This window comes from Chrysemys picta, chromosome 5 (assembly GCF_011386835.1).
Source record: "Chrysemys picta bellii isolate R12L10 chromosome 5, ASM1138683v2, whole genome shotgun sequence".
Lineage (NCBI taxonomy): Eukaryota > Metazoa > Chordata > Testudines > Emydidae > Chrysemys > Chrysemys picta.
Genome location: NC_088795.1, coordinates 112,653,360 through 112,667,365, shown reverse-complemented (window position 1 = coordinate 112,667,365; position 14,006 = coordinate 112,653,360).

Genomic DNA, 14,006 nt, shown 5'->3' with positions numbered 1-14,006 from the left:
TCCCACTGCCTGCCTCTTCTGCCAAACCATTGGATGCAAACAGCTTCAGCCCTGAAGCCCAGCTTAGCTCTGCCTGTTGTCCTGGCTGCCCTCTTGTGAGCCCAATGCACTATAGAGTGCCTGCAAATCCAAATACCGAGTACGCTCTGGCTATCCTGTGATGCAAACAAGCTCACTGGGTTAGTTACACTTCCTATTCCCTGTCATCTTTTCCCTGGTGCGAATGTAAGTCCTGTAACACCTTGATTTCCAGAGCCTTATCACCTGCACTGGCTACAGGCCAAAACCTCCTGCAGCCACTGATGTCCTGAAAGAGCGAATACCAAGTTTAAGTGGGTCGAGACCACAGTAGAGCAAGGTTTTTTTCAGTACTGTGGCAAATTGGTACCTTGTGAGAAAGCTGCCATCACTGTGTATGAACAGTAGACTTGACTGCTGGCCCCAGATTTTTAGTAAAACTTTTACAGGGCACAAGAGTTCATCTGCACATTCCTTTGACACTACCTAAGCCCCACTTCCTGCCAAAAGAGGCTCCATGTGGCCTCTGTCCTTGATCCAAGTTAAATCCTGGGAGTTGGACATGCTGGCGAATCAACATCCCTTCTCCCAAGTTAGCCAGTGGGTGCCTCCTTCCCAAGGTGGGGAGGAGCTACCTGGTGTCTTTCAGCCAATGTCTCCCTCCCTCACTGCTGGGCTTGTCCTTTTTCACCCTCAGCCCCATCAAGTTCCCCCATCCGTTGAATCAAGTGGGTTGCTGTTATGCACAAATTGAGCCGTTCAGTGGTTCTAGAGATTTGAACACTTCCCTGGTGATCTGCAGCACCACAGCTTCTCTTGCTCCCATGGCTGAAGTAAGCCATTTCCCCAGTGAAATACAGCCACCCCTGTCTTCCCTCAGCTCCTTATTTGGAAAAGAAAGTCTGGGACTAAGACTCAGCCTGATCCCATGTCTCTTCCACTTCTTCCAGTGAGGACTAGGTGGGAGCAGAACAGTGGGCCAGACTTCCCTCCCCTCAACACAGGGAGCGAGATGCCATGATTACAAGCTTCTAAGTCTGCAGTGAGCTCAACCCTAAATCGCGACTCTTGTCCAGACAGATATAGAGCAGAACTAGGAAGACAAGGCCAGAGGAGAGGGCATTTGAAGAAGAGAATGGAGCAGAACTGGGGAGGGAGGCTGAGTTAACAGATATCACTGAAGGGATGCAGAAGTGCTTCAAATAGCACATCTAGCTTAATGCCCTAGTCTTGATCTTCAAAGCTCGAAGGAGATTAGGTCAAGTCTATTTCATAGACTGCCTCTCCCACTGCAGCCAAGAGACAGTGTCTGCTCCACCTAAAATTAGTCTACAGCCAAAGGATGTATTCTTATCCCTTACCAGTCACATGCATGTGTGTGCATTTTCTGGTGGTTTTGTTTTGTTTGGAGGAGGGAGGAGAAATGAGGGGATTTGTTTATCACAAAAATTGTACCAAGTTTTGGGAAGTTAGCCTGGTCTGTCCAAACCCCTGACTTTCAAGTGAATAACATTAATAAAGCCTCTTTTAATCCTGCCAAACTTCTATTGCTCTTCATAATATGCAATAAATTAGGCTCATTTTAACAGAAATATTAGCTTTTTAGTCGTCACTCCATCCAGCTACAAATCATGTGGCTGACAGTTAAATTGCCAATACGAAGATCCTGTCTGACATTGTTGTGGCTCTGGTTTGCCCCAGGATGTAGGTCACTGTTAATGCAGAGCTCTGCTTGTATCCTTCGCTCCTGCGCTGCATTTAGATGATGGTTTGTAAATGTGACATTGTTTTGGAAGGAAATTGGAAAGATGTAAATCCAGCTTTCTACATACATGAGTCTTAATCTGCAATTCACATGACTCTTGACATCTGCCATCAAATGAGTTTGGCTTGTTTATCCGAGGGTGAGTGGGCAGATTGCTGCCATCTCAACTGCCAGCCTTGGTTTGATCCTTGTTCGTAAGCTGTTGGGTCCTGATGTTCAGAGGTGCTGAGTGCCTGCCGCTCCCATGGATATAAACTCGATTTCTGCATGCTCAATAGCTCTAAAAATGAGCTCATTAGAGTTTCTGGCACTGAGTGGGCAGTTAGACATATGGACCAGAGGTACAATCGCTGTTGCCGGAGATTCAAGTCTCACCTCCTGCACCAGGAAGGGCTGCTGTAGCCTGGGGAAGGCAAGTGGTATTTCTCTCCCCATCCCCTTTTGAGCAGCCCCTGCTTAGCTGCAATAGATTTCATTGAGTCAGCACTCATACCCCAGCTTCCTTTGGCCACATTCCCTCCCTGGCCAGCTTTGGCTTCTGACCAACACCCTGGTGGAGGGGAGGTTGCAACTGCCTTGGGATGTTTGAACTCTCCTACTGTCTGTCACGGGGAGACCCAATGCCTGGCTTTAGGCCAGCAGCTAAGAAGCACCTCTCACTGAATAAACTGAAGTATGTTTTTTAAAAGGTTTTTATCTGAGCCTAGTGCTCATAGCTGAAGAGAGACAAAAAGATGTGACAGTGACACTACTGGAACCCATTGTCAGAGCCTGAAAAACAGTTTCCTCCATCCTTGGTTAGCTCATCTGACAATCGCGAGAACAGCTCTGGTTATTGTCCAAGAAAAGGATTTAATTTTTAAACACTGAAGTTCTTTTTATGGTTGAGAGAATTTCCTCATTACACTGTGACAGGTTTCAGAGGGGTAGCCGTGTTAGTCTGTATCAGCAAAAACAACAGGGAGTCCTTGTAAGTCCTTGTGGCACCTTAGAGACTAACAAATTTATTTGGGCATAAGCTTTTGTAGGCTAAAACCCCCTTCATCAGATGCATGGAGTGAAAAATACAGTAAGCAGTATATATATTACAGCACATGAAAAGATGGGAGTTGCCTTACCAAGTGCGGGGGTCAGTGCTAACAAGGCCAATTCAATTAAGGTGGAAGTGGCCTATTCTCACCAGTTGACAAGAGGCGGTGAATATCAAGGGAAGGAAAAGAGATGAAGTGTGTTTTAGATCATGAAAGCTTATGCCCAAATAAATTTGTTAGTCTCTAAGGTGCCACAAGGACTCCTCGTTGTCATTACATTGTGTTTCAAAACAGTCACATAACAGGGCTCCTAGTGTCACTAATTTCACTTGTAGCACAACGGTTGTCAGCAGCAGGCTTAGAAATTTCAAAGCTTCATTTTTAAATACACATCAAGGTCTGTTTGCAGTGGAATGTGCTTTTTATCTTCCAGTTTCCAAGTGCCGGGGTAAACACGAGAGGCATCAGTTTCACCACAGGTTAAAAATTGAAGCATTTTGGGCAGCTCCACAAGTGACACTTTACACTGTTGATGACAAGCTACTGAGTTCCCTTACAGGGTCTCTCCTGTTGGGAGCAGTGTGGGGAGAAGGAACTTTATTCCTTGTACCCCTTAAAAAGGAAGAGGGGCGCATTGTGGAGAACACACACACACCCCTTGCCCAGGGGCTAATGGTCAGAGCCAGAGGCGAAATGTGAAATAATAGCAGCTGTGAAACTGATAAGAATGTCAGTTTCACTGCTGGTAGGCTCCCTGCTTTGCAATTGAGCCCTGTGCCTGCCTGGCAGACAGCTCAGGTGTCAGCACTGGTGGGGGCCAGTTGTGAGCCCTATGCTCGCCCAGCTGACAACTCAGGCTGTCAGCACCCTGGCGGAGTGGGGTGTGGAGTCCGGCTGTCAGCCCCATGAGGGGCTGATAGCCAACAGGAAATGTAAGTAATGCAGTGTCTACATGGATACTGTGTTGCCTCTCATGGAGGTGGAGTTAAGTCGATGTAGTGGGCATCTTACACCAGCGGGACTGCCATTGTAGTGTAGACACTGATAGAGCTAGGTCAACGTAAGCTGCCTTTCATCATCCTAACTCTGTAGTGTAAATCAGGCCCTACGCTCAGGTCGATAAGAGATGAGCAGGGTTTATTTCACCCACTGCTGAAATGGATCAGGACAGCTCTTTAACAGCACACGGTAAGGGTTTAGAACAGGAAATAAACAGAGGCATCTCAAAGAGGAGTAGAGAGGTTACATTATATCTGTATTTGGCACAGATGCAAATGCTACTGGAATACTGGCATCCACAACTGAAGAGGAATGCTGATACATTGGAGGGGGTGCAGAAGAGACCCATGAGAAAACATGTCTTCTAGTGATAAACAGTCTCAAGGAGCTCAATCTGGCTTAACAGAAAGAAGGTTAATGGATGGGGTGGGGGGCACACTCACCGTTGGAGCACCCCTTTGTATCAGTGCAGGGTATTGCTGCTTCTTCGGCTTCCATGCTTCCTGTCTGCCTCTGATTCCAGGGTCATTCTCTCTTTTTCGGTCTGTCTCTGGCCGAATGGCTATTCCACTGTGGATAAATACTTAAATAGTCATTGGGCCAGAGAGAGCGAGAGCGAGAATGATTCTGAAATCCAGTGGTTAGGAAATCCCCTCTGGGTCCAGTCCCCTTGCTCCAATTACTCATCCACTGTGAATAAATGATGAAACAGCTTCAACAGGAGAGATTGAGGGTACCCTACATCAGAATATCCCATCGCTCAGTAGTGAAAACATTGTCCTGAGAAGCAGGCGACACCTGTTCAAATCCTTTTGGCGCCCTCTGAAAGAGAGGGGGGAACTGCACCTGAGTGACCCACATGACAGGCGAGCGTGCTAACCACTGGGATAAATGTTACAAGGTGACCATCACCACCTTCTCCTCCTTTGGCAGTAGCCAGATTTAGAATGGGACCTGATCCAGTCAGTGTGCTAAAGGGCTGCCATACACTCAACTGATTTGTCCACCTATCTTCCACTAGCATGTGGATTGCTCTGGGCCTGTGGTGGGAGATAACTGTGCAGACTCTTAGAGGGAGGCAGCAGTGCACATGCTCAGAGGCAGAAACTTAGGCAGCTAGGGAATTTTACTCTGAAAATGTTAGCGCCAAATAAGTTTAGATGCCTTCAGGGTTCAGCGGGAGTTTTGTGAGTTGCAGTGGAGGCTAAAACTGGTGCCTAGGTGTGAGACTGGATAAGGCCACTCCCCCTCCCGTCCTTGCAAACCTGATTAACCTGGGAGTGGGGAGTGCTATTCCAAAACAAGGACACACAATTAACTACAGACTACCTGGGAGGGTTTGAGCCAATGAGACAATGTGGGTGAAGGATGGGAAAAAATTGCAGGAAGATTTGGAGAGAGAACAAAGAAAGAGGACTGGAGAAGAAGAAGCAGGGTTGAGCTGGGGCAGAGAGACACAAAGAGTGCAGGGGTGAAGAGACTGAACTACAAGCTGCTTGGAGGAGAGCCAGCCACTGCACTAGTGTTTGCAAAAGGGTTCTCTTACGGATATACAGCCTGAAGCCGACAGGACAGATGAGACCACATAGCAACACCCACCAGTTTGAGCACACAACACATGCCAGCATCAGAGCACATGGACAGGTTGGACTGACCCAAGCAGAGGTTTGTGTTGGCATTGGGCAAAGAGTCTGTGTGTCTAGCCAGGCATGAGAGAGGAAGGGGTGGGAACTACAGGCTGTATGCTGTATCAGGGACAGGGGAGACTGTGTATGTAACTCCTGCCAGAGATCCTGACCTGGGGCTACTCCTGGCTTTGCTTGGGTTAAATAGGAGTGTGGTTCTCTTGTAGTGTGTGGTGCTTATTCCAGGAGTTAACTCTAGCCCCCTAGGAGGGAGGGCTGGTGTTTTTGCAATGATGTGTGGCTGGGACCTGGGAACCCCCCCTATCTAACACAAATGTGGGTTTAGTATATAAGTTCCTTTGGAGATCCCACTCTTAGTGATCAAAAGTATTTTAGCCCATGAGTTGTACACTTTATCCAAATGGCAGTATATGCAGCTACACAGTGCCCGCTAATACAGTGCTGTAGCATTCATTTTGTACAGACTCAGGGAATGGTGGCACCAAATGTATCATCAAAAACACGTCCTGAAGCAATGGGGTTTTGCAATTGGAGGCCTCCATCCAAAAACTGGCTCTGTCCTGCTCAGTATATGAGATTGCAGCCAGAGGTGAAGTTCTAGCTCTTACTTTATAATTTTGGGGTTGGGTTGCTAAGGCTGGAGGAATGTTATAGCCCTATTTGCTCAGAAGAGTTCAATTAGTGCTTTAAAATAAAGTGAAAACTAGTTCTCTAAGCAACATTCAATATTTTCAGCTTCAGATTTTCATGATAAATCCCTTTTAGTTATATCCCTAGATGCCCTTTCTACTTCACGCCATGCTTTACTCAGCTGCTTTCACAGTCTGATCAATGTTCTCTCAGCTTGTAGTGCCGCTCTCACACGCCCTAATACAATATACCAATATGTTCATTAGCCTCTAATGTGAGCTCCCATACACTAGAGGGCCTCTCTCCTCATTAACAATTGTACTCCAGTTTAAAAAAAATACAAAACAACAACCTGTAATAGTAATAGCTGCCTCAGAGAATACAATCAGGGCTCATTTAACCGCAAATAAATGTTTTAAATAGTTTCCATTGAACAAATGGGAAAAAACATTTTAATGGCAGAAAGGGGAATAATTAATACTGAGCAAATGGAACAGAACTATTTGAGATCAATACCCATTTTTGTCGGTTGTGCTTCAAACTATGAAATTACCCCATAACTACAGCCTTTCATAGCCTTTTTATTGAGAGAACCCGAAGCATTAAGTATTTTTCTAATCATGATACGTTTAGCTGCATTCAGAGCCTCCGCATGAAAGCTACAGAATGCATGAGGATCTACAGCAATTGTTCGGGTTTGGCCCCCTTCCTGAGGATTATTAAGTGAAATGGCTGCATCATACAATGGGAATGTACTACGCATTTGTTCCAGCTTTTAGAAATGTTTTACTTTAAGATGACCATTGGCCAGACCATTTTGTAGGTCTGCCAGCTGGAGAGCCTATATTTAGGGATGTATTTAGAATCCTGAGAAATGGCGCTGGCAGAAGCAATAAGCACAGTAGCCTTGACTGAAGAAGAGACAGCACTGACTGTAACCATTTTCCATCCCCTTACCTAGTAGACAGAAAAATAAGAGTAGGATCACTCAGTCTTCAGTGCTCCTTGTCTGAAATGCTACAGTAATGATGAGACAGTCAGGGTTAGGAATTAGGAGTTCATTTAAGAATCCAGTCCACACTAGACAGGATTACTAAGGAACCTGAAACAGTGGCTGTGTTACAATATTTTAAAAGGTATCAAAGGATGAAGGGGTCAGTTAGTGCCTTGTTTTACAATACAGCTCCTAGGTAAGGCATCCATCAGACCTCTTCCGCGTGCTGAAAGACTTCTATACAGGTGGGTTCCTTTTTAAATTGTTTAACTCTTGAGGCCAACTGCTACTTGAAGCATTTGCTCACGCTGTACTACGTGAACACATATGAGTGTGTAGGCAGACTCATGCCCCCAGCCCCCTCTTTATTTGGAAATGCAGACAGGGAGAGTGGCCATCAATACATGGTTCCAGGCAAAGAGCCTACAGCAGTGGTGCCCAAACTTTTCCTGTCATGCCCACCCCCTACCAGTAATGGAATCTGTCCCCCTGCCTCCTCCCCTCCCCCCACCATTACAGCACAGTTGGCTCAGCAGAGGAACTTGGGCTGGAGGCAGAACTGGGGATGGGGGAGGAGCTGGGACCCATTATTAAACAATTGTTCCTCATGTAGGTACTTAAAGACTGTAATCAAGTGATCCCTTAACCTTCTCTATCTATCTGAAAAGACTGAGCTCCTTGAGTCTATCACTCTAAGGCATGTTTTCTAATCCTTTAATCATTCTCATGGCTCTTCTCTGAACTCTCTCCAATGTATCCACATCCATCTTGAATAGTGGACACCAGAACTGGACACAATATTCCAGCAGCGGTTGCACCAGTGCCAAATAAAGAGGTAAAATAACCTCTCTACTCCTACTTGTTTGTGCATCCAGGGATTGCATTAGCTCTTATGGCTACAGCATTGCACTAGAAACACATATTCAACTGATTAACCAACCCCCATCCCCGCCCCAATCTTTTTCAGAGTCATAATGGCCTTTTCCATTGATTGTGGCTTTTTGGCCATTATCGTGTTTTGGGGTTCAACCGAGGCCAATGAGAGCTTGCATCACCACCTGCACTATAACCCTGGGTACCTTAAATGCTTTGCTACTGTGGCTCACAGCCCGGACCCCAACAACCAGCAGACAAACATGCAGTTCCCTGAGTGTCTGTGTACTGTGCAGCTCTGGGTCAGTACTCTCACCCCAGCAGTCTGCCTACAGCACAACTGCCCCACCCTGATCTCCAGCAGCCTTGGTAATTACTTGAAGGGTGACCCCAACACACCTCCAGTCCCAAATTCCCCCAAAACAGTCTGCCCTGCAGTGTCCAGCCATTTCCTGGAACACTCAGAAGTAATAACGTTCCTTGCTCCTTTAAAGAGACAAAAACACAGTTTATTATTTTATCGTTAACAATCACTTTGATTCAAACACAGCACTGAGTTGGTTTAGATTAAAAGTAAACAAAGTTATTAACAAAAAGAGGTTTTAAGTGAGTTCAAGTACAGAGTAGTCACTGGTAGACCAGGTACCAGCTCATGCCAAGGCTCAAGAACTCACTGAACACTGACAGGTACATAGGTGGAGACGAGTCTGGCTTATCTCTATGTTAGTATTGTTAAGATTAATATTAGATTTGTAAGACTGTTTGGTGTCTAGACCTTATGAGTAGTGCGGGAAGAATCATAGAATATCAGGGTTGGAAGGGACCTCAGGAGGTCATCTGGTCCAATCCCCTGCTCAAAGCAGGATCAATCCCCAACTAAATCATCCCAGCCAGGGCTTTGTCAAGCCTGATCTTAAAAACCTCTAAGGAAGGAGATTCCACCACCTCCCTAGGTAACCCATTCCAGTGTTTCACCATCCTCCTTGTGAAAAAGTTTTTTCCTAATATCCAACCTAAACCTCCCCAACTGCAACTTGAGACCATTACTCCTTGTTCTGTCATCTGGTACCAATGAGAACAGTCTAGATCCATCCTCTTTGGAACCCCCTTTCAGGTAGTTGAAAGCAGCTATCAAATCCCCCCTCATTCTTCTCTTCTGCAGACTAAACAATCCCAGTTCCCTCAGCCTCTCCTCATAAATCATGTGCTCCAGCCCCCTAATCATCTTTGTTGCCCTCCGCTGGACTCTCTCCAATATTTCCACATCCTTCTAATAGGGTGGGCCCCAAAACTGGACACAGTACTCCAGATCAGGCCTCACCAACGTTGAATAGAGGGGAATGCTCACGTCCCTTGATCTGCTAGCAATGCCCCTACTTATACAGCCCAAAATGCTGTTAGCCTTCTTGGCAACAAGGGCACACTGTTGACTCATATCCAGCTTCTCGTTTCCGCATTGGAAGCATATGCCACACCTCCTCTCTCTCAGATTTTGGAAGGCACTTCAGATTCTTAAACCTCGGGTTGAGTGCTGTAGCTATCTTTAGAAATCTTACATTGGTACCTTCTTTGCATTTTGTCAAATCTGCAGTGAAAGTGTTCTTAAAATGAACAATGTGCAGGGTCATCATCCACAACTGCTATAATATGAAATAAATGGCAGAATGCAGGTAAAACAGAGCAGGGGACATACATTCTCCCCCAAGGAGTTCAGTCACAAATTTAATTAATGCATTTTTTTTTAAATGAGTGTCAGCAGCATGGAAGCATGTCCTCTGGAATGGTGACAGCAAAATGAAGGGGCATATGAATGTTTAGCATATCTGGTATGTAAATACCGTGCAATGCTGGCTACAGAAGTGCTATGCGAACACCTGTCTCTTTCAGGTGACATTGTAAATAAGAAGCCGGCGGCATGATCTCCAGTAAATGTAAACAAACTTGTTTCTCTTACCAATTGGCTGAACAAGGAGTAGGACTGAGTGGACTTGTAGGCTCTAAAGTTTTACACTATTTTGTTTTTGAGTGCAGTTATGTAACAAACAAAAAAAATCTACATTTGTGAAGTTGCACTTTCACGATAAAGAGATTGCATTATGGTACTTGTATGTACTGAATTGAAAAATACTATTTCTTTTATCATTTTTACTGTGAAAATATTTATAATAAAAATAATATAAAGTGAGCACTGCGTACTTTGTATTCTGCATTGTAATTTAAATCAATATATTTGAAAATGTAGAAAATCATCCAAAAATAGTTGTTAAATTTCAGTTGGTATTCTATTAACAGTAGAATTAAAACTGTGATTAATCAAGATTAAATTTTTTGAGTTAATCGCATGAGTTAACTGCAATTAATCAACAGCCCTAGTTATAACCATGGATTTTAACATTATGGGAATCATCCCACCAAGTTTCAGTAATATCAACTAAATAAAAATCATAAATGGTCAATTTCAATTCTTCTTGTTTGTTCCCAGGCTCCCAGCATTACATAAGTAATCCTTACTCTGGTAGGTAGCCTCATTTGGTTAATGGCATTACTTACCTGAATATCAACTGCTTAGGTGACAAAAGATTTGCAGGAGTAAAGGTTAGTAGGATTTGGACCTAAATTTGCAAATCATTAGCATTTCTTTTATTGCTGTAAAAAAACAAAACTTGCTATTCACTTAAATTACTCACATTAAAGATATTTATCATCTATTATGGAAAAATGAGACATTGATAGTTTCTGGATTGAGGACTGTTCCCTTTGAATAGTTGCAACAGACATGTGCATAGAGTATCCAGTGATAGTATAAATGAGACATTTCTCTACCTGGCTACAAACTGGCACTTATTTTAATTGTACATAACTACTCCCTGCTGGCTAGGACAGCATTTATAATTTTGGACAGCTAAGTCCCTGGCATTTTAAGATTCTTGAAGTGACAGAAATTCAAGGACATTTGCATTCTGCATGGCTATCAAGTATCTTTAATATGTTCATAAGACTCATCCAGCCAAAGATATGTGGCTCTTAACTATGAGAGCATATTTTTCATATGTTGCAGGTGCATGGTCTCACATGAAAGAGGCAACTTTTGTATTAGCTCATCTGAATCACAGGGGTCTACTATGGACCACACATGCTGCTAATATAGCTTTGTCACTGCAAGGTGTGGGCATGGGACTCGCTTTCTGCAGTGGAGGCAGTAATGATTCCTTCCAAAACCACAAAGTGTTTAGATTTAAGCTTTAGTGGTAACAAGAAAAAAGGTTAACACTTACTATACAATACTGTCTGAGATACTACACTATGGGGCCATGTAGACAAGCCCAAAGATAACAGTAGTATCTCAAAAAGAAGAACAGGAGGACTTGTGGCACCTTAGAGACTAACAAATTTATTAGAGCATAAGCTTTCGTGGACTACAGCCCACTTCTTCGGATGCTGTAGAAGTGGGCTGTAGTCCACGAAAGCTTATGCTCTAATAAATTTGTTAGTCTCTAAGGTGCCACAAGTCCTCCTGTTCTTCTTTTTGCGGATACAGACTAACACGGCTGTTACTCTGAAACCAGTAGTATCTCAATTACCATTGTGTGGCAACTGTTGGTAAATCATTACCATCGATTTGCAACTACTGTACATACCTGTCAATGAAAAAATGATTGAAGTGATGTAAGTTGGGGCCACCAATTACACCTTTAATTTCCCTTCCCAGAAAGAAACTGGTTCACTAAAAAAGTTTGTGTGTACGTATACTGAATCTGTGGAAAAAAATACCTAGTTTGTATATAGTGCTTTCCAGCAGTAGATCTCAATGTGCTGTACAGAAGAGGAATCATTAACCCCATTTTATAGAGGGGAAAACTGAGGTATAGAGAGATGAAATTACTTGTCCACAGTCACTCAGCAGCTCACTGGCAGAATCAGCAATAGAATTTAGTTCTCCTGAGTCCTACGCCAGTGATCTATCCTCTAGGCCACATAGAAGTTATGGGCATAGGCTGCATAGATGTTATTAGATTCTGCTGCTGTTCTTGAACAATGAATAATGTAAACAAAATGGTAATGGTGTCAAAAAGGAAATATACAAAGAAAAGAACCACCATTGCCTAAGGTAGCTTATATTTTCAGAACAACAACTTTCAAATTATATCACTAGCAATTGTGTGGCTGGCTGCTTTGTGTTCCCACCCCGAAGTAACATCGTTGTGATATTATCTACTTCCTAGGGCCACTTGTTTAAGAATTAAACCAGATTTCAGCTCCTTCAAATGTAAATGATATCACTAAACCTGCCTTCTACCCAAATTCTGCATTCTTGTTAACTCTTGACTTCTGAAAATAAGCTGTTTCCCCTGACTTGGGCGCAGGCACGCTGCAACTTCTTGCCCTCCTTACAAGCAGCGTCAAAGTTAAATGCTCCTCTTCCCATCCCAGACATGTCTAGGCCCTTGAACGAAGCTGCATGACAGAACGTGTTTTGAAAATGCAACTGCTGATAACCTGTCAACAACTCATTGCTGTAATGGCACACGCCACTGCAGTGCCTCCTCCACAGCCATGGCACCCTGGGGCTGGGAGTAGCAGCAATCATTTTTTTAAATTTTGTTTTCAAGAGGAAGATGGAAGGGGTGAGAATAGTGGGAAACTCTTGAAGGGGGATGGGTCTGGGAGCCTCACAGGGAAGAGCAGCAGGAGCCTCATGGGGAGAATGGTAAGTAGTGGGAGCTTGGTCTTGCACAGTGTCCTGAAAGGCCAGAAAACTTGAACTAGGGACAACAAAGCGGGGGGGGAGGGGAGGGGAGGGGAGGGGGAAGAAAGAAGGGGAGAGCATGCCATAGTCTTTGCTGAAATAGCTGAGGGTTCCTCACTGCCCAAAAGAGCATTTCAAAGACTGTTAAATAACCATATATTCAGGGGAGTAAAAAGGAGGTCTTTCCCATGTACTGCAAGTTTCTGCCCTCTACTGGCATTTTTGAAGATTGCTCACAATTCTGCTGTAAGATTCTGTAATTCTCTCACAAAAAAACCATCAGTGTTCAAGGGCTGGCCATGTTGGATAACTGTTTGCAGAGCAAATCCTTAGGATAAGGTGTGTCAAACTCTAGGAATGAGTGTGTCTGACAGGCATCCAAGTCATGAGTGACATTTGCTATTGACTTCTGCAACAGTTTTCAGATATCAGTCAAACACCACAAGGATTAGAATGAAACACCTCCCTCCCACACAGACAGTGGCTAGCTGCATTCTGGATAGCTGATACAGGGAGGAAGAGAAAGAGGTGGGAGCAATAACGCATATTCCCTCCACCTGTTATTCTGCTATAAATTCTTGGGCCTATTAAACACACGTGGATTATTTCCACAAAAGATCTCACTGCATAATTTTGGCTTGGCTAAGAGTTGTAATTCACAAATGTTTCAGAAATTGATATAATCATATTTGTTAGTGGTGACTCCATTATATAAAATTCTCTGCAAATCAATCAAATTTACCATGACTAAGTGCATCAGTTTTCTATAGGTGCAAAATATCATACTTTTTAAAAAATGGATACTTTTCATTGGTTAATTCACCCAAATTTGTGGCAATGTTGCAGTGAATGCTGAAAGTTGCAATTTCCACAACAAAATCGCAGCCCATGATTTTCTTAGTCTTACTTATCCTTCCAATATTTAGAGCTCTTCATATTTTTTATCAGCCCTGATCTGTTGCTTCCTTTTCAATTTTCCTTTTTTTATGCACAATGCTTTCTACATGGTAGTCCAGGGAAATATTACAGGCTGTACAGTACATTACCGCATGAAGAGAATATAAACTGGGAGAGCTAACAATCCTTTGCAGTTAAGTTTGTTGCTACTTTGCTTTGTGATCTGTTCTCATATGACATTTTTGGGAAACTTTTTTTCTGGCCACATTTAATTGAATTAGTTTTTTTTTTTGTTTTTTTTTTTAAATATGAAGAATTAGGCCCAACCATGCACTTCAGATCCAAATCTGCATGTGGTAGAAGCAGAGAGATATTCTGATCTAGTTTTGGATTATCTCATTTTACA